This window comes from Chelonia mydas, chromosome 1, assembly GCF_015237465.2.
Source record: "Chelonia mydas isolate rCheMyd1 chromosome 1, rCheMyd1.pri.v2, whole genome shotgun sequence".
Classification (NCBI taxonomy): Eukaryota; Metazoa; Chordata; order Testudines; family Cheloniidae; genus Chelonia; species Chelonia mydas.
In genome coordinates, this window is record NC_057849.1 from 282,203,820 (window position 1) to 282,223,724 (window position 19,905).

The window sequence follows — 19,905 nt, forward strand, 5'->3', positions numbered from 1 at the left end:
GCTTGTAGGATGCTGCATGCATTAATCCTACTTATATCTGTATCCCAGGGGATAAACTTACACTGAGTGTTTACATTGTAAACCTTTGTAATTGTGTAACTCACCAAACAGGAAAGGAAGCATTAGTTAAAGTGAAGTGCTCATCCTGCATGCAAGATGGCCCATTGAAGGCAAATGAGGCATTGTGTAGCATCAAAGGACAGAGACCTTGTTGATTGCATTCCTCACTCCCTCCAGGAAGGGCCAGCCTGTGCATGAACTCATCCCACCAGCTTGGATTCTGAGTTGAAGGGGATAAAAATCCCTGACAAGGAGAAACTGGGATCTTTATGCTGTCTGGAGTCTGAGCGGCAAAGTTTCCTAAACATAAGCTAGAGATCGCCATGCTGCTTGGCATGGGATAGCCCTAAAGGACATATAGAGCTATTTATATAGACGCTTATATTACCTTTTTATATCTAAGACTGTAATTCTTGTGTGTGTGTGTTTCCTGTTTTAACCTTGTAAATAACTCTCATTTCTTTTCTTAGTTAAAAAATCTTTAGTTAGTTTATTACAGGATTGGCTACGGGCATTGTCTTTGATTTGAGATCTGAGTACAGTTGACCTGGGGTAAGTGACTGGCCCTTTGGGACTGGGAGTAACCTGAATATTGTTGTGATTTTGTTGTAAACTGACCATCTATCACATATTTCAGCTTGCCTGGGTGGCAAGATAGACTGCAATACCCAAGGAGACTGTCTGTGACTCCATGATAAGACTGTTACAGTGCTTTGGGAGTTCACACTTGTTACTGGGTTTCTAAAAAAGAAAAGGAGTACTTGTGGCACCTTAGAGACTAACCAATTTATTTGAGCATAAGCTTTCGTGAGCTACAGTTCACTTCATCGGATTTCATAGCTCACGAAAACTTATGCTCAAATAAATTGGTTTGTCTCTAAGGTGCCACAAGTACTCCTTTTCTTTTTGCGAATACAGACTAACATGGCTGCTACTCTGAAACCTGTTTCTGGGTTTGTGAAATCTAATTGTAGAACATACCACCAGTTTGGGGTTTCTGCCCTGCTTTGTGAGAGTCTGCCCTGAGCTAGGCATGCAGAGTCATGAGCCACTCCAGACAACATGTCAGAAGGCACCTCAAAAGCCAGTGGAGGACAGGATTTCAAGAAACAGTGAGTGGGCGAGGGCATCAAAAGCCACTGAAAGGTCAAAGAGGATCAGGAGAGTTGATAGGCTCTGGAATTTGGAGAGAGCAGTTTCAGTGGAGGGTAGAGGGCATAAAACAGATTGGAGACAGAATTGGAGGAAAAGAACTCAAGGCAGTGATTGTAGATGGCCTTTCAGTAAGTTTGGAGGTGAACAGGAGAAGGGATATGGGATAGTAGTTGGAGAGGCAATTGGGTTAAGAATGGGACGTTTCATTATGAGAGAGTCTAAAGCATATTTGTATTGCATGGGGAAGGCACATCAACAGAGTGTGAACCTGAGAAGAACAAGGGAGGAGTGGTTGATGAGGGAGGAAGGGAGGTCACATCAGATTTTGTCAATTTTCTTTTTGAAAAAGACAGCGAGATCCTGAATGGATGGAATTAGGGGAAATGGGGAGGGCTAAATGGGGGAATCAAATACAAATACATGCTGGGGTGGTGAGATTGGCATACAATCATTCTTGTTTAGGTGCATAAATATGGAGTCAGGGGCCTAACTTCAGGCACCCATCTTTGAACATTTTGGCCAGAATGTTTAATACACTGTTACAATGAGTTACAGTGATTTTTTTGATTAAATGCATACTGCGCTTAGACCTCCTGGTAATAGGCACCCTAGAAGTACCTAAGATAGACATGTAAAACTGCAGCAATAGTAAATAGGGCTGGCTGGAAAACAGAATTCCATGTCACAAAAACTTTTGCTTTTCACAAATCAGCATAAAACTTTGAATCTGTCAAAAAATTCCAGACCATGAAGGCAGAGCTGGCAGACGCTATGTCCACGCCCGTCCTATCTAAGCCATCTGCTCACCAGCTGAGTTGGAATCCATCGATACGGGACCCTAGGCAAACCATGTCACAGAGACATCCTGTAGGCTCGCTCCCACATCCTACCCCTATGCCATGATTCTGCTCTTCAGGGAGTGATGGTGGCAGGGGCTTCCTGAGAAGCAAGGACAGCAGCATGAGACCCTCTTGTGCTCCCAAGCAGTGGCAACAGGCTCTCCCCACTTCCCTTAGGAGAGCAGAAACAAAAAGCTTATGCCTTCTATAAAGGCAGGAATGGTAGCAGGGGGAGTCTCCACAGTACTTACCCCAGCAGTCAGTTTCTACTTGGATGGTTCAGCTGGGCATGCTGCACTCTTCTCCTGCCATACACACAACTATCTGCTGGTGTGGTGGTGTGGGTGGAGAGGTGCTCACTACAACACAGGTCTTGGAGTTAACACTTCATTGGGATGTATGCAGCAGTTTACCTCTCTCTGAGCCCTTGTTTCATGCTGTCTGCAGACTCAGGCAGACATCTCTGCATTGTTTACATTGGGTCATGTTCTGGAGATTTTCTTTGCAACCATAAGCGCTGGGAAATTACTGGGATTTTAAAATTAAATTCTGAGATTCTGATGTGACCACATAACTCCAGGATCTGAGGCCCCTAGACATGGGCCTATAATGCCTGTGCCTTAATCCTGCTCTGCTTCCCAGAAGTCAAGGCAGTGCTCAGTCTCAGGGTTCCATCATTGCTTCTGGATACCCAGATAAGAAGAGTTGCTGAAATCCTTCGCCTGGCAAGCAGAGCTGGTTGTTGATTTTTGTCATTTTACATACCAGGGTTTCAGGGCAAGAGGCAAGTGACTGTGCTTTATTCTTTCATTCCCTTCACAATGGACTTCTGCAGTATTTTTCTGCCTGAGAGTAAATGCTAAGGGAGCACAGGAACTGCTGCTGGCCCAGCATGCGGTGGCTAGCCTATTTATGGAACAGACTCCAAAACGCACCGGGTATTGATGCTCTGCAGCCTGCAATAGCTTTCTGTTTTACTGCAGATCTAGTTCAGCCTCTCTAAAGTTTCCAAGGAAACTTATCCAGAGTACCTCTCCCACCTTGGCCTGCCACAGCAGCTGCTAGAGACAGGGCACTTTAACTAGCAGGGTGAAACTCGCACAAGTAGGGCCAGAGCATTCTTGGTAGAAAGTCATAGGCTGTGTCATTCACTGCCACTGGAGGTCAGGGTGAGCCCACATTTTGCTAGGTTCAGAACATGCTGCAAGACCCATGCCCTTACACAGATTTTACTTCAGCAAAGGAGTGGCAGGAATGTCCCAGCAACATTCTCCTGAGTAACAGAAGCCAACAAACAAGGAAAGGGCGATGATTTGGACAGATACCTGTGATTCTATCTTCCTACTAATCCTTGTAACTGGTGCCGAGATAGGACAACAATGGGTGCATTAGAAGTGCCCGATGGTAGGTAATAAATGGAATGTCTTACAGCTCGTTTTGGTATAAAAGAAAAAGAAAAGCAGCAAGTATTTGTATTCTTGAAATTATTAACAGTGTTCATTACAAAGAGACCAAACTTGTTCAGCTTGTTTTACGGTAAACATTTCTGGGGGTTGGGTGGGAGGGGGGAAATCACACATACCCTTTTTGCAATCTGGTTGGATAGCTGGCTAGAGCATGTGTGAATGAATCAAAACCACACATGTGCACCTAAAAGGACATCATCAAGGTGTTTCAGAGCTTTTTATTGTTCTTTAATCTGCATAATTTTAATACCCTCTTTAGAAGCTTAAAACTACTATTTATTTTCCTGTTGATTTCCTTCTTCTCTTTCCACTTGCCAGATGTTTTTGTTTTGCTTTGTTTTGAATGCAGGTGAAATTAACACAGTTGTTCTTATTTAAAAACACAAACAACTTTAATTTGTACAGCATGGTCGCAAGCCAAATCTAGGGAGAAGCAGGGACAGAGATGGACGGTAAATAAAGTGGTCAAGTTTTCTTTTCCAGATTTGTAAGTTCAGGACAGTAGTGGCATCTGTGAGGCTGTTTTCTGGCATTTCGCCATTGCATTTCACTGTTCCCTTTTATGGCCACCTATGCATGAATGGGAAGACAGACACGCAGGTAGAGGGTCAGCCAATGTGAACATTTTGTATACTCATTTGTTGCCTATTCCTGGGTGAGGCATGAGAGAAATGATGATTTTTTAAAAAAATGGACCTTATTCTCATTTACACTCAGTCCCCTTTGTACCACTGTGACAGAGTAAAGGAGCCTGACTGTAAATGAGAATCAGGCCCAATATTTGTAGTCCTTCTTACTGTGCTGCCCAGTGGATATTAATCTGACTTCCTGACACAGCTCATCACGAAGATCCCTCTGTGCCACATGCAATGCTGTCTTCTCAGTTGGTGAGGGGATGTGGTACATATGTGTTGCAATGAGCAGGCTCAGCACTGCACTCCAGGTGGATGGACAGGTAGGAGCTGCACAGTGGGAGAAATTAAAAACGTCTTAAAACAACAGAAGTCTTGCCTTTCTTTCATTTTCTAGACTATACCTGGGGAAGGAGAGGTGCAGAGCAGGGTCAGCCCGGAGGAAAGAAGGAGCCAGCACTGGGGTTAAGGATCAGCTAGCTCAGTTCTGAAGTTTCTGAATAGAGCATGAGAGGGAGAAGAGAGTCTCTGGGGTCACTATGGGAAGTGGGAGAGCAGAAATTCAGCAGTTTGTTTATTTGTATTACAGTTTTGCTCAGGAGGCTACAGATAGTGTTAGGAGATATACCTAGATACCCTTCTCATTTTTGTGATTGTCCTGAAGAGAGAGAGAGAGAATTTATACATACTCCTATTCCAGCACAATTCAGTTCTGAGGTTCAAGGATCAGACCAGGTGGCTCAGTTCATCTTCGCATGCTTAGTCCCCACACAGAAATTCCTCTTTGCAGTTCCACGTGTGATTTCACCCACATTTTCAGGAAAACAAAGCGTTGTTGACTTTGATAACTTTTGTTAACATACGACTAAAACGAATGGGTTCACACCTTTCTTGGTGTTTTCATCCTTTCTTTTGGCAAACTCCACCATGTACCAGGCAGTGTCCCCAGCATGCAAACTGATTATTGTAAAAACAGAAGGAAGAGAAACTCTTTTAATGAAAAAAGATTTGGAGGACTATGGAATAATCTGCTCAGAAGTCCTAAATTTGGGATTTCACTCACATTTCTGAGAATGTAGAAGATCAATGTCCCTTGGGACGGTGAATATTAAGAGGTTAACAAAAGTGTAGCATCCAAAACTAGCAATACCCCATGCCTATGAAAAAACTGTAAAATAAGAAGGTGAAAGGACACATTCACAGCCAGCCTGGTAGTAGATAACGTTTAATGTTCTAGGGCGGAGTTCAACGTAAACTCCAGAAATATTGATATCCCAGACACACAATGAGTACAGTTTAAAACAACTAGATGAAAAGATAAAATCACAGCTAGGTCAGAATTAGCTCCTTCTTCCTTTCAGCCCAGTGCATCTCAGCAACAGCTGAACACCTGTTCTGTTTTGTAATATTATTTCAGTGTTTTCTTCTGCCATCTGTTGCATCATTGCAGTACTGCGGGTCAATTTAACAGATGAACTATTCTATTGTACACCCGTTTCTTTGCCGCTCACTGGTGCCTGGGCTCCCACCCAAAGGCAGAAGGTTTGGTTATAGTCACCCCCTGGGATGTAACAGAAAATCCAACATGTGTCTAATAGTAATTGATATATATTTAAATTACATTCTAAAACGCTCTATAAATAGCCTAGTTTGCAATCTAACTGGACACATCAAGTTCAAGGAGTGGTGACGAAAGCAACACACCACTATTTTCCATGGTAATTTTCACTCTCCGATATTTTCTTCTTTGTATTTATGTAACACCTCCCCCCATCCGAGGCTCTCAATGTGCATTGTCAAGAAGAGCAATTGTAGCCTCTCAACCACCCTACAAGGAGGTACACTGAAGAAGGTTACCTCCTCTGAGACACCCAAGAAGGCAGACAAACAAGGAGGTGGAATCCTAATGCAGCAGTACATACTCCCCTGCGATTGGATTAGGGGGCTCCCTCCCACTAGGGCTGCATTTTCTTCTTCCCCCTGAAGAAGCTGGTGGCGTGTACAACCCCCCCGCCCCCATCAAAGCTGCCTCTCTCTGGTAGGGCTATCCTTCTGGCAGGGCTGGCCTTCTGGTAGCTCTGACTGCCAACATACTGAAAGCGTCTCCTTACTATTCACTGATTTTAGACAGGGCATGTCATCCCTGGCTACTGTAGAAGAGGACAAGTAAATGAATTAATTGCTAGACTTCCATGGGTGTCCAGTGGAGTTAAAAAAGGGACACAAGGCACTCTCCCTTTTTGCACCTGAGCAAAGGGTAACTACAGTCTGTGCCCTGGCACCCTCAGACTGAAAGCTGACTGGATTCTAGTGATAGATACCTCCCCAAAGAGCTGGGGTGATGCCATAGTCAACAGGGTTAGCACTGTGGGAGTAACCACTGCCCTCCTCCAAAGGCTGTCAAAATGTGTTGAAGTGCCTGTTCTAGCATACACTCCCCCTGTGCTCCTGAGGGCTTCTGTCAACCAGAAAGTCCTTTGGTGTTTGTCCCTGGCTCAGAGCACCCCTGTCACTGCTGGCTCTGGTGTAAATATTTGGAAAGATTTTGACTATGCAAAATGCTACATCTTTTGCATCCATCTAGCAAACTGTCAGCTGTTCTGCATTGTACCATACTTTGCATTGGCATTCTGGTCAATTTTATTTTCCTATCGGCTAAGTGAAAACTTTTTCAATTCTTGCGAATGACTTAGCTACAAACTGTATATATGGAAGAGGCACTCATCGTTGGCACTTGAAGAAACAATAACAGGCAGGCTACCATTTTTTGTTCCTATTCTTTGGCTTCAGCCAGTGGTTTTCAACCAGGAGTCCAGGGCCCCCTGCGGGGGCGTGAACAGGTTTCAGGGGGTCCAGGCAGGGTGAGTATTATACTTGCTGAGGCCCATTGCAGAAAGCTGAAGCCCCGCTGCATGGGGCTGAAGCCCAGAGCCCTGAGCCCCACCACCCGGGGCTGAAGCTGAAGCCTGAGCAATGTAGCTTTGCAGGGGCCCCTGTGGCATAGGGCCCCAGGCAATCACCCTGCTTGCTACCCCTTCACGCTGGTGCTGGCTTTTGTATGCAGAAAACCAGTTATGGTGGCACAGGTGGGCCGTGGAGTTTTTATAGCATGTTGGGGGGGAGGGGGTTAAGAAAGGAAAAGGCTGAGAACCCCTGGTTTAAGCTATTGTTCTACATGAGCAGGTGGAAGGAGCTCTAGTATTATGTGCATTTCATAATAAGCTGGTTTATCATTTCCAAAACAGCTTTCTTCATCTCCTTTTGGCCCTTTGAGTCGCCTGCCTCTGTTTAGAAATATTGCATTAGAAACGTGAAAACAAAAGAGTAGACACCTTGGTTACTTCTTAAACTGCTGTGTCTTATCCCATACAATTCTGTTTTGCTTTGATGGGGATTGCTGCTAGTCCCCCCCCTTCCCCGCCCCCTTTGTACATGTTTGTTTCTGCTCCATCACACAATGAGTAGCAACTCATGTTTTCTGGACTCCTACTTTCTCTTACCTGCCTCTTGTCCTTATTTCCTTTTGGGGGGTGGGGAATGAACCCCTTTCTGTTAGGCCTCTCCAATTAGCTTGTCTTTTACATTTTCTAAACAATTACAACTTTCACTGAGTGCTGCATAGTTGTGTGTGGTTTTGCAGTGCAAAGGTTTCCCATAAAATTCCTTGAGATTTTACTCTCACCACAAAAATTTAGTTAAGCACAAAACGGACATTTTTTCTAGCGTGTCTAAGGATTATTTTTATGTGTTGTTGTGCATATCTAATCAACATTTTTATTTTGGCAGAACTATTTTTGTCAGAAAATTGGAGACAATAAAAGCTGAATAATCTTTGTCTAGTATCTCAAAATACAGAGGATGTCTTCCTAAGAGGTTGTTTATTTTGAATGGGAAAGGATTTTCCCCACTAATACTTTTCAGACATTCTCAACCAGTGAGGTTTGTTTCCTTGCTCAAGAGCACAAAATTTCTCCACACCAATTGTTAGCTGCTATTTCCATGGGCTAGATTGTCTCTTTACGCACAGCCCTGAGCCAGGGGTAGTATATAAGATGCACCACCCCAGAAGCAGCCGAAAGCAGCAGTGGGCCTCCGAGAAACTCCTCTGCACCACTATTCCTTCCCTGCTTCCGCCTTGTTCTGGTGGGAGGAGGCAGGGGTATTAATTCTGACCTCTTTAGGGCCAGGATTTCACCCATGATTCTGAACTTTAGACAGGCACAGGTGCTCCAAGACTGTCTGTGCCTCTTTATAACCATTCCCCCCCCCCCACTCTTTATCTGTCTTGTCTGTTTAGACTGTAGGCTTTTTGGGGCAAGGACTGTCTCTTACTGTGTGTTTGTATAGCCCCAAGCACAACGGGTCTCTGATCTCAGCTGTGGCCTCTAAGTGCTGCTGTAATATAAATAAATAAATTAATATTAGAGCTGTTTGGAAAATAGCTGTTTTTCCTTAGAAAATTTTGACAAAAAAAAAAAAAAAGTTTTTCAGCAAAATCTCTTCTCTTTTCAACAAAAAATCAAAACCCACAATAGTTTGCCCAAAACCTGAAATACTTCCGTTCAGAAATGCTGCCACAATCTCTCCTACGAGTTATAGTTAGGGTAATTTGGGTGATTCTTGCTCCCATTTTCCTCTAAAAGTCAGGCTGCTTGGTCAGAATAAATCTCCCATGATGCAGCAGGGTCTCCTCTCTCAGTGGCTGAAGGACTGCATCATGGGATACCTATGGCTGTAGTGCACCACTGAGGATGAAGTCTGGCTGGGAAGCCCAGCCCACAGAAGAGAATGGGGATGTGAGAAAACCATACTTCAACTCCCACATGCCACTATGATGGCATTTCCAAATTGAAATATTTTGCTTTTAGCTTTAAACTGAAAACGTTTACATTTTTGTGCATTCATTTTTTAAAAGAAAAATCAAAATTTTCCACGGAAAACAAACTTTACAACTTTTTTTGTTTAATTAAAAACCCAATTTTCTGCTGAAAAACAGAGGGAAAATTTTTGACTAGCCCTAAATAAGGCTGTATCATATATAACATAACGCTATGTAAGTTGTACCTTTGGCTGACTTACAATATTCCTCCATGAACATTTCTGTAGCATGTATCTGCCAGGGTGTTCTTTTTTCCTCCTTGTTCCTTCATCAAATATAACCAGATTTTTCCTTATCAATAACGTACCAACTACTGAAGTACACAGAGTCACCATACCCACACATTCTTATCAGCTCTCAAGGTGTGTTTGTAGAAAATATGTAATGTGAATGTAGGGGAACTCTCCATCAAAACAAGAATCATACATAGCAATGAATTGTTATCTGAGCAAATTATTTATTAACAGAGCAAGGTGTGGGGAAGACTGAACATAGTTTCAAACTGGGACTTCCATTTTTGAACCTTCAGAATGCATTGTCACATACTGAGAGATATGTGAATGAGGCCAGGCCTTAGCACATTCCTGTTTTAATTAATTGTTCTATTACTAAGTCTGATTTGAGCATTTTCAGCACAGGATACTGTATATTTCTGTTTGGGCTGATGTACATAACGGAAAGTGATGGGTATGTGGAGACTCCCGTGGGGCATGCTATTTACAGCATAAAATATGTTTTATATATTCTATTGTTGGGGATAGTACGACAGCCCAGGGGACTCTGGGATGTGCTGCTGGATTAGCGTACACTAAGGGCCACAAGGAAACCAGAACAACTTTTGAAAGCTTTGGCCATTCTAATGATGACCCACAGGTGAAATGGATTTGTGGAAAGGTGTGCCAAATTTGTGTGTGCCTGTATTCTCCAAAGCATGTGGAGGAGAGCATGAATACTACTACCTTAAGACTTGGTTGAAGTGGAGGATGAAGGAATGATGCCCAATAAGGAAGGAGCATCAAGGAGCGTGCAACTAGCTTTCCCCTCAAGGCTAGGTGCTTATGGGCCAACCAACCATAGTTACTAAGGAGGCACACCTAGGCAAGGATCATTTGATCCCCCTATAAAGAACGGCAGGAAGAAGTCAGGCTGCTGACCCTGCAGAGAGAGACAGTTCTCAGGGAAAACAGAGTGGGAGTACAGAGGCTTCTGGGAGCTCCAGGATAGAAACCTGAAAGGCCAGGGAGTGACCCAATGAGGAGGCAAATGAATGGACTTGAGACCTTAATTTTGAATGTTTTGTTAATTTAATAAACCAGAACCTGAGAAGAGCTGTGACTGGACAAAAGGATTTATGAATGATTGAAAAAGCCTCTTGACTGGGGAAACAAAGGCAAGGGCTGCTTGCAGAGTGCTCTGAGGCCATGAGGGCATGTGTGGGAAACAGCTATGCATTGATGGAATGGAAAATATGAATGTGTTATTCAGGAATTTTGTAGTTAGGCATATGTGACTTTTTTTAACTTCCATACACAAGTAACTTTAAGATATAATGGGTGAGAGTCTCGATTCCAGACAAGCTTTGCCCATTGCAGGTCCTGAGGGGACAAAGTTGGTTGTATGTCCCCAGTAACCTTGGGGCTGGACATTCAATGTAAAGCAATGTCAAGGCTGCTCTAATTTGTGCCTCATTGCACAACTCCACAGTTGGGGATTGCTGGAGCCCAGAAGCATTCCAGCCATGGTCCATTTCCATTTCCCTTGGCCATGCTCTGACACGCCTCCTGTGCCAGAAACTATGATGAAGGTGATGTAGAGGTGGCTATGCCAACTCTACATAATTGGAGGGTTTCTCTGTGCAAAGGAGATCTTCAGGTGGCCACTTAAACAAAGTTTAAGTTTTCTCAAATGGGCTAGAATGTCACAAAAGAGATTTAGTGTGGTCAAGTAACTGGTCCAATGATCTCACATCTTCACAGCATCAGAAGACTCATAAGCACATCATTAAGCTATGTGCTATGTTGTCATAATCTGGGAGGTGCATCACTTCATATTTGCACATGAATGGCTAGTTTGATGGTGCAAGAGCTCAACCAGATTTATGCACCAGTAATCCAAATAACATTGTTGCAACAGCAATTAGTGGAAGGTTGTCTTCATGTAGCAGTTGGGTTTTCAGTTAGAGGCATGTCTGGGGAAATGTGCATGGGCACACAAATGCCTGTATTAAATGGTACTTTTCCAAGGCATGGGTCTTGTTGCAATGGAGGATGCTATTTAGATACATCTTGATTTCCAGAAAGATTCTTATCTCTGATGTGTATTTGACATTTTGCAAATGGATGTGAAATGTTAGTTATGAAAAATTGGACCAATTATCAGTAACACAGCTTTTGTTTCTTGTACAAATGTAGTACAGATTGGGGTTTGAGTGAAGGCTTGTGACCTTATAATCCTCCTTTGTTGACATGCTTTGTGAGGAAATAGTTCACATAGATTCTCTAGAGAGGTTTTGGAGTAAGCATCCTACATATATCCGTATCCAATGTTTTCCCCCTTGAGTCATTTTAGGATTGGCTTACGGAACATGGTGTTTTTATACTGCAATATTTAGTCTTTGGGCCAGGTGCTCCTTTGGGGTAAATCATCATAGCTACACTGAAGTCAATAAAGCAGTGCAAATTTACACCCAATGAGAATTTGGCCCTTTATTGTCTATGATTGGCATTCCCGGACTTAGTGGGCAAATATGGGCAAATATTTGGCATGGAATACAAAAGGTAGGAAAGCAAGCATTGGACCTACAACTTGGGAAAGTTAAAGGACTCTAATTTTCTTAGTGAATAATGTATATAACACATCCATTTTTTCCTATCAATAAGTGCTCTGGAGCACAGATTTTCTCTTACTACTCTTGCTATACATATAAAGTATCTAGTAAAATGCCCCCCCCCCATCTTGACTTGGACATCTGTGTGTCATCATAATATAAATATTAAATAATAATACACTATGGATCATAAACTTTATTTTGGTTCTGTACACTGATGGTAGCAGGGATGGATCTAAACAGCAAAGTTCAGCGCTTATTAGAGATCTGAACTTCCCCAATAGCATGAGTGGTGGTCAAATCCAGGATTTTAGTTTGCCTCATTATAGAGACAGGTTCCAGCCATAAAGGTCACATCTTTGTGTCTGATTATCAATATAGATGGAGTATGTTTGGATCCATAGCTTTTGTTCAGGCTCATCTTTGGATATAGTATATATATATGGAAACCCTGACCACAGATATAGATGATCTTGGCAAAGTTTTGGGAAGCTGGAATTGCATGCTTGCGTGGATGTTCCACACTATGTGACACAGTTTCAAGATAAATATTGTTCTTTGTTTGTCGTAAGGAAGTAGTGCCAAAAAATTCATTCACTTTGATGGGATGGCAATCAATGATTTAGCATAGAGGAGGCATAAAGGTCAACTGCACGCCGATGTGGAGCCTACAGTCTCAATGGGAAAAGCCTCCTTTGTTATCCTAACTGTTGAAAATCAAAGCAATTATGCGTAAAGGAGGCATGAAATAGAAACATTCAGGTTTCATTTGTTCCCATGATGATTTCACTCTGTTGTTCCTTTCAGCATTATTGCCTTCTTTTTGAAATATTCTTTGTCAAAAAGAATGATTTCCTTTTAGATTTAAGCTGTAAGTTGATCATCTGCGTCAGGGGTGGCCAACCTGAGCCTGAGAAGGAGCCAGAATTTACCAATGTACATTGCCAAAGAGCTACAGTAATATGTCAGCAGCCCACCATCAGCTCCCCTAACCTGCTCCCAGTGCCTCCCACCCACTGGCAGCCCCGCCGATCAGCGCCTCCCGCTCCCTCCCTGCATCTCCTGATCAGGTGTTTTGTGGCATGCAGGAGGCTGGGGGGGGTGTGGAGGAAGGGCAATGAAGTCTCAGGGAAGGGGGTGGGAAGGGGTGGAGTGGGGGCAGGGCCTGTGGCAGAGCCTGGGGTTGAGCAGTGAGCACCCCCTGGCACATTGGAAAGTTGGCGCCTGTAGCTCCAGCCCCGGAGTCGGTGCCTATCCAAGGAGCCATATATTAACTGCTCCAGAGCTGAGTGTGGCTCTGGAGCCACAGGTTGGCCACGCCTGATCTACGTGCTTTACAGTTCCTCCTCCTCGTATGTATTCACTGCATGCACCAGAAGAAGTTTAGATGATTCCTGAAATGTTAGCTTTGGTGTTGACAAATGCTTTAGCATGGGGACAGATTTGTTATAGCAGCTATGGTGACAAAAATATTAACGTATCCTTATTTTGGCCTGGCTCATCCCCACTGCCCACAGTAAAGGGCAGAGTACTACCTCATGGGACCATTCCCGCTCCCTGTCCGAGGGCCAACAGAAACTCCTCTAGAACTCTGGATATTTGCAGGAGCTGGGGGGCGGAGAATAGTGTAGACAGCTGGAGGGACAGGTGCACTACACATATTGTCCCATATCAGTTCTTTAGGGAAGGTTTCTAGAAGTGAATGTAGCCCGAAGTTGTGTTAGCTGAGACAGTGATGCTATTTTTATAGTGGAAGTCAAAATATTGGGGCCAATCCTGCCTGGTGCTGAGATCCTTCTGAAAGCTGTTGAGCACCCTCTACTCCCATTTAAGTCAGTGGAGGCTGAGGAGGCTTAGCAGCAAGAATGAGCTGCTCAGCATCTCACAGGCTCAGGCTCTTTACAGAGTCTTTCTTCTATGACTTCAATAGGAAACATGCTCTCAATACTGATGTGAATTACACATGTGCAGTTTAGGCCTGGTCTACACTACAGACTTAGTTTGATGAAAGCCAACTTACATCAACCTAATAATGTCTGAATCTATACTACCAGATCCCTTCTGCTGCCCTAACTCGCCTGTTATGTTGACTTAATTACTCCACCTCCATGAGAGGTGTAGCACTTAATTTGATGTTGATGCATCAACAGAAAGGCAGTGTAGACACAGCGTTGTGTAAGTCGACTGAACTGTCCTTCACGAGATGTCCCACAATGCTCTGCTGTGACTGCTTTGGTGATCATTTTCAACTCCACTGCACAGCAGCCAGCTACAGAGGAAACAGTCCCTCCCCTCTTAAGGCCCCGGGAACTTTTGAATTCCCATTTCCTGTTTGATCAGTGTGGAGAGCTCGACAGCCCAGCTGATCATGGCAACTCTACAACCCAAACACGCTCCATCCTGGAGTACACAGGAGGTCAAGGGTTGGTCTGTGGGGAGAAGAGTCTGTGCAGGGTATGCACTGACAATGGTTGCCTTGTGGTTTGCATGCATTGCAATGGAAAGCTTGGCCTTCAGCACAGCCTCAACACCTGCGGAGAGGCTCTAGGAAATTAGAAGACGGAAAGAGAGAATACATGATGACATGTTCAGTGAGATAATGAACGCCTCTGGGACAGCAGACACAGAGCTCAGAGCCTGGAGGATTTCATTGTCTGAAAAACTGGGCATGGACATGGAGAGCAGGAGAGCAGCCCACGAGAATGAGCATAACATCAGGATGAGCTGCTGCAGATTGTGAGGGACCAATCAGACATGTTGAGGTACCTGGTTAAGCTTCAAAAAAACAGCTTAAGTCTTGACTCCCACTGCAGTGCCTGAAGAACTGCCTGCAAACATCACTGTACTCCCTATCCCCCTCCCCTAAACATTCCAGGAGGTCATGGGGAGGGAGGGGAAGGTGCAGTATCCCTTCCTCTCGACACCGGGGGAGGGTACAAAGAACAAAAGGCAGCCATTCCAAGGCCTTTGATGGGCAAGACTTCTGTGCTTACAGACAAGCTGACTTGGTTTCTCCCTCTCCAATTTTATCCCACCGTTTGCCCAAGGTTAAGTTATTTCTCTGGTCTTTCAGTTTCTTTATGTTTGTGTAATAAAAGTCAATGTTTCAATAATTAAGCACTCTTTATTCATTGCAAGCTTGGGGGCAGGGAAGGGGAGGTACAGGGAAACTGATGCAAAGGAAGGGATGGTATGGGACGGTACATCGGAGATAAGCGGTGCACATTACTGTGGCTCATTACTAAAATGGGTTTTCAAAGCCTCCTGGAGACACAGAACTCCTTGCTTGGCTCTTCTAATTGCCCTGGTATCAGGATGCTCAAAATTAGCTGCCAGCCTATCCGCCTCCACACCCCACCCCTGTGGAATCTTCTCTCCCTTTGCCTCACAGATATTATGGAGCACGCAGCAGGCAGCAATAACAATGGGGCTATTGCTTTCACTGAGGTCTAACCTAGTAAGCAAACTGTGCCAGCAACCCTTTAAACGTCGAAAGGCATATTCCACCATCATTCTGCACTTGCTCAGCCTATTGTTAAACAGCTCCTTACTACTGTCTAGATGGACGGTGTACAGCTTCATGAGTCATGGGAGCAAGGGGTAGGCTGGGTCTCCCAGAATCACTATTGGCTTTACAATGTCATCAATGGTTATTTTGCAATCCAGAAAGAAAGTCCCTGCTTGCATCCTTCTGAACAGACCTGTATTCCTAAAAATGAGTGCAGCTTGCGCCTTTCCTGACCGAACCACGCTGATGTCAGTGAAACCCTCCCTGTGATCCACCAGCACTTACAACACCATTGAGAAGTACCACTTTTGGTTTATGTATTCTTTGGCAGGTTGGTCTGGTGCCAAGATAGGGATACACATGCCATCTATTGCCCCACTGCAGTTAGGGAACCTCATCGCTACAAAACCATGCACTATGTCCTGGACATTGCCCAGAGTCACTACCCTTCTTAGCAGAAATCGATTAATGGCCCTGCACACTTGGATCACAACAGCTCCCACAGAGGATTGACCAACTCCAATTTCATTCCGCTCAAACCAGTAGCAGTCTGGCGTTGCAAGCTTCCACAGAGTGATTGTCATTCTCTTCTCCACTGTGACAGTAGGTCTCATTTTAGACCTGTGCTTCAGGGTTGGGGAAAGCTCTGCAAAGTTCCTGGAAAGTGGCCTTCCGTGTTTGAAGGTTCAGCAGCCACTGCTCATCATCCCATAACTGCAAACGATGTGATCCCACCAGTCAGTGATTGTTTTCCAGCATCAGAAATGGCTCTCTAGCATGTTCAACTGCTGTGCGACTGCCAGCAGCAACCAGGAATTGTTTCATTCTATGGCTTGCAGCAGGGCTGCTTGAAGGACATTGCAATGTCCTACGTGGCTTCTCCTGTCTCGGCTCTGGAAATATGGCAGGATAAAGCACGAGGTGTTTGTAATGCTCACAACAGTAGTGCACAGCTGAGCAGGGTCCATGCTTCTCGGGCTATGGCAGGAATGCGGATAAGCCAGGCTTTCAAAAAAAGGCGCCAAAAAGCATGGGTTGTTTGCCATTGGTATCAGGGCAGGGAGGGAGGGAGGGAAGAAACTGCACCATGGGAGGTCAAAACCATGTTCCCATTCCCCCCTGTGACAATGTTTTGGTCCCATGAGGCATTGCAAGCCATTCCCAAAACCTTCTGCAGCTACTTGCACTGTAGGATAGCTACCCATGATGCATTGCTCTCTGCATCGATGCAAGCGCTGCTACTGAGGACGCCCCCCACTGACACAATGAACATGGTGTGGACACGCCTGCCCAACTTAATTACTGCGGTGGCTGGATGTAAATTTAAGTTGACTTAAGTTTGTAGTGTAGACATGCTTTTATAGATCTGGATTAGTGCCCTCGGTAAAGCCACCAACTTTGCTGATTCAGTAGTTAGTATAAAGTGTTACCCTTGAACACTCTTCCTGTCTTGTTGGCCAAATGAAAAACACTGGGAAAGCAAAGTATCTTTCCATGTTTGTGGAGGACAAAAATGACTAGTGCTTGAGAGACAAATATGACTGGGGAATAAAAAGCACGTGTTTGTCAGCAAATGTTTATGAGCTGCAAAAGGTGGAATTTTCCTACAGAAGCTCTTAAAAGAAAAAGCCTGGAATGTAGAAATGAAATTATTGTGTGCAAGGGGGTTGCACTGGGAAAAAAGGGTCTACTATTCCCTGATTCATAAAAAAGGTTACAGTGTCCACTGAACGTGGGAAGTCAGCAAAGTTTAATATCAGCAGGAATGTTAAGTTTAGAGAACAGATAGGTTTGTGATGTGAGGAAACCCCCCTTTGGCCTATGAAAGGACTGCACACATCTGGTAGAGAACTCACGTGGTATTGCTAAACTTGGTATCTTGGGATGTGCCGCATATGTCCCATGAAGGGGCAAATGATGTATGGTCTTATTTATGTACAATGGACATCCTTGTTCTGTAAAAAAAACCCTCTCACATTTAACCGTTAGATGGCTGGGTTTTTTACCCCAGATGGGACCTAGGATGTTTAATATAAGTTTTACCCCAGATGGGACCTAGCATGTTGGCCCCTTACCAAAACTTAGTGTTTTTTTGGTTGGCCCTCTCCCAATACCAGGAGAAAGTGGAAAGGCTGAAGAGGAGTCAGGATCCTGGGTCTGACAGGAGCTCAGAGCTGAGCTGGGGAAAAGTGCAGCACCCCAGAGCCAGAGCAGCAGCCCAAGACTCGGGAGTTGGAGCAGCACAGACCAGCCGAGCCGACAGTGAGCCAGAACTGTCAGTTACAGTGGAGAGCTGTGAGACCAGAACTGGGATAGCGAAATGTCCACCATGTGGCAAGTAAACTGGAGCCAAGTGCAGTGAGTGGCTAGGGAGAAGGAGGTGGGGATCTGGGACAGAGAGGACCCAACAGAGGGAGATGTCACCAGACAAAAAGGTGTTGAAGGCTGGACTCAGAGGTGGGGTGGTATGAACTTGACGGGAGGGCCAATACTGGGGAGATGGGTCCCTGCCACTGAGAACCTGAGGGTGTGTAGCCACCACCAGAGCAGGTGTTTTAACCACAGTATCACCACAGCACATCCAGGTCCTGGAAGGAGGCCTGGGATGTGTAAGGAATAGATTGTGGATTTTCTTGAGTTCCAGAGGCTGTTGTTTATGGTGTTCCCCATGGCCATAGTGCAGGGTTCCTTGATACTTTAACCTTCTCAGTTTTTCCCTTATTTGTTTACAGTTGCTGTTTAATAATCATATGTGTTTAAAACTCTATGTGTTAAAACTCTATGTAGTGATGACTGGGTCAGGAAAGTGGCGGGTGAGGAGAGAGTACTTTGGAGTGGAGACATATGGCCCCTGGCCTGAGCGACCCATGACAAGACTGGGGGTTAAGCCTCCCAGGGATACTGGCCCACTCGTATTGGGGTTACAAGGACTCTGCCATACAGGAGAGAGAAAGAGGGGCCCTTGAGGTCAGACAGGCATCTGGATAAAAGGGAGCTAGGGCGAGGACTCAGATCCTTTCACCAGGCAGTAGAGAAGCCAGCAAAATTCCACATGAAAGCAGGACCATTCCCACACTTACAAATGGTTTATTTATTTATTTTGCCAAACACAGGTATACCTAAATGAAACCTGATATGATCTATCAGCTGCAATGGATGTCGCAATTAGACAAAAGAAATAATCAAACCTGCATTTGCTGTGAAAATATGTTCTATTGTGGCAGATGTTGTGGGGTCATATTTTATTAATTGTAAACATAAAAAGAAATATCTTAAGCAATGACTCTTTCCCCCACCTGTCCAAATTGCGTAGGACATGTTTCATAAGGTATATTCTAAGAATAAAGACGATAATGAAACCTTAAAAGCTATTTAAAATAGTTGATACCTAATAACTTTATAGTTTCAAGCTCTGTTATCTTGTGGTGTATTATTTCCATGTCTTATTACACCGGAAAAAGGAGCTGCCTAGATTTCTAAGGCTATAAAGATCCTATTTCTGGATCACGATATTAACAATTCACCTGTCACCGGACCACCAGCCCAGAACTGGAGGGCAGTGGATTTTCAAGGAGAAAAGGACATGTTTCTCTGGCAGATTGGTTCTCCCTTTCTGAATTCACTCATTGTCTTCTCTTTACAGAGCACTGCTCTCTAAACTTTAGCACCAGATTATGCCACCCTTACAACAAATAGTAGCTTACTCTGCAAGTAGCCCCAATGATTCTAATAGGACTACTCACAGAGTAAGATACTTTGCAGGCTCTGTGGGGCAAGGACTGTCTTTTTGTTGTGTTTGTACAGCACAATAGGGTCCTGGCCTATGTTTGGGGTCCCTAGGTGTTAATACAAATAAATGATAATACTCGATATGAGTAAGAGTGGCAAAATCTGTCCCTTAATAAGAGTATTTTGACGGCAGTGATATTTTGAAGTTCTAGTAAATGGTTTGCATAATTAAGGGCCAGATGTGGATACCCTTCCTCACACTGAGTAGTAACTTACTCCATCAGTAGATCCTCTGAAAGCAATGAAATGTTTTAAATCCAAGGTCATTTAGCCTAAATGAATCCTGGCCAGGTCCTGGAAACCACGAAGTCCCCAACTGAGCCTTATATAAAAGAACAGCTTTGTTAATGAAATAGGTAAAAAGGATGTAAAACAGCCAAGGAAGTTAACAGTAAATGAAAAGCCTTGCTGGAGGGTTAAAATAGAAATGTGCAGACTATACTTGGGACTTAGAGTCATAGAGGCTAAGGCCAGAAGGGAGCACCAGGTCATCTTGTCTGACTTCCTGTATATCACAGGCCACCAGCACCTACACGCTAAACCCAACAGCCAAAATCAGACCAAAGTATTACAGCCCACAGGAGACTAGAATATTACATTTCATAGGCAGAGAACAGAAAGGAGTGAGGTACACCAATACCCCAGACCCTCCAGTGGCACAGAAATGATTAAGTGAGATATACCCAAATATTTCTGGCAAGTGACCCGTATCCACATGCTGCAGAGGAAAATGAAAACCCCCAATCTGAC

At 44.2% G+C, this 19,905-nt stretch overlaps 1 long non-coding RNA gene across 1 annotated transcript; it reads left to right on the forward strand.

The window, feature by feature from the left end:
• Positions 1-471: 471 nt before the first annotated feature.
• Positions 472-13,324, forward strand: LOC122462300. The gene is made up of 3 exons (XR_006284772.1): positions 472-601; positions 5,235-5,240; positions 13,314-13,324. It is a non-coding gene; the product is annotated as an uncharacterized LOC122462300 (long non-coding RNA).
• Positions 13,325-19,905: the final 6,581 nt, after the last annotated feature.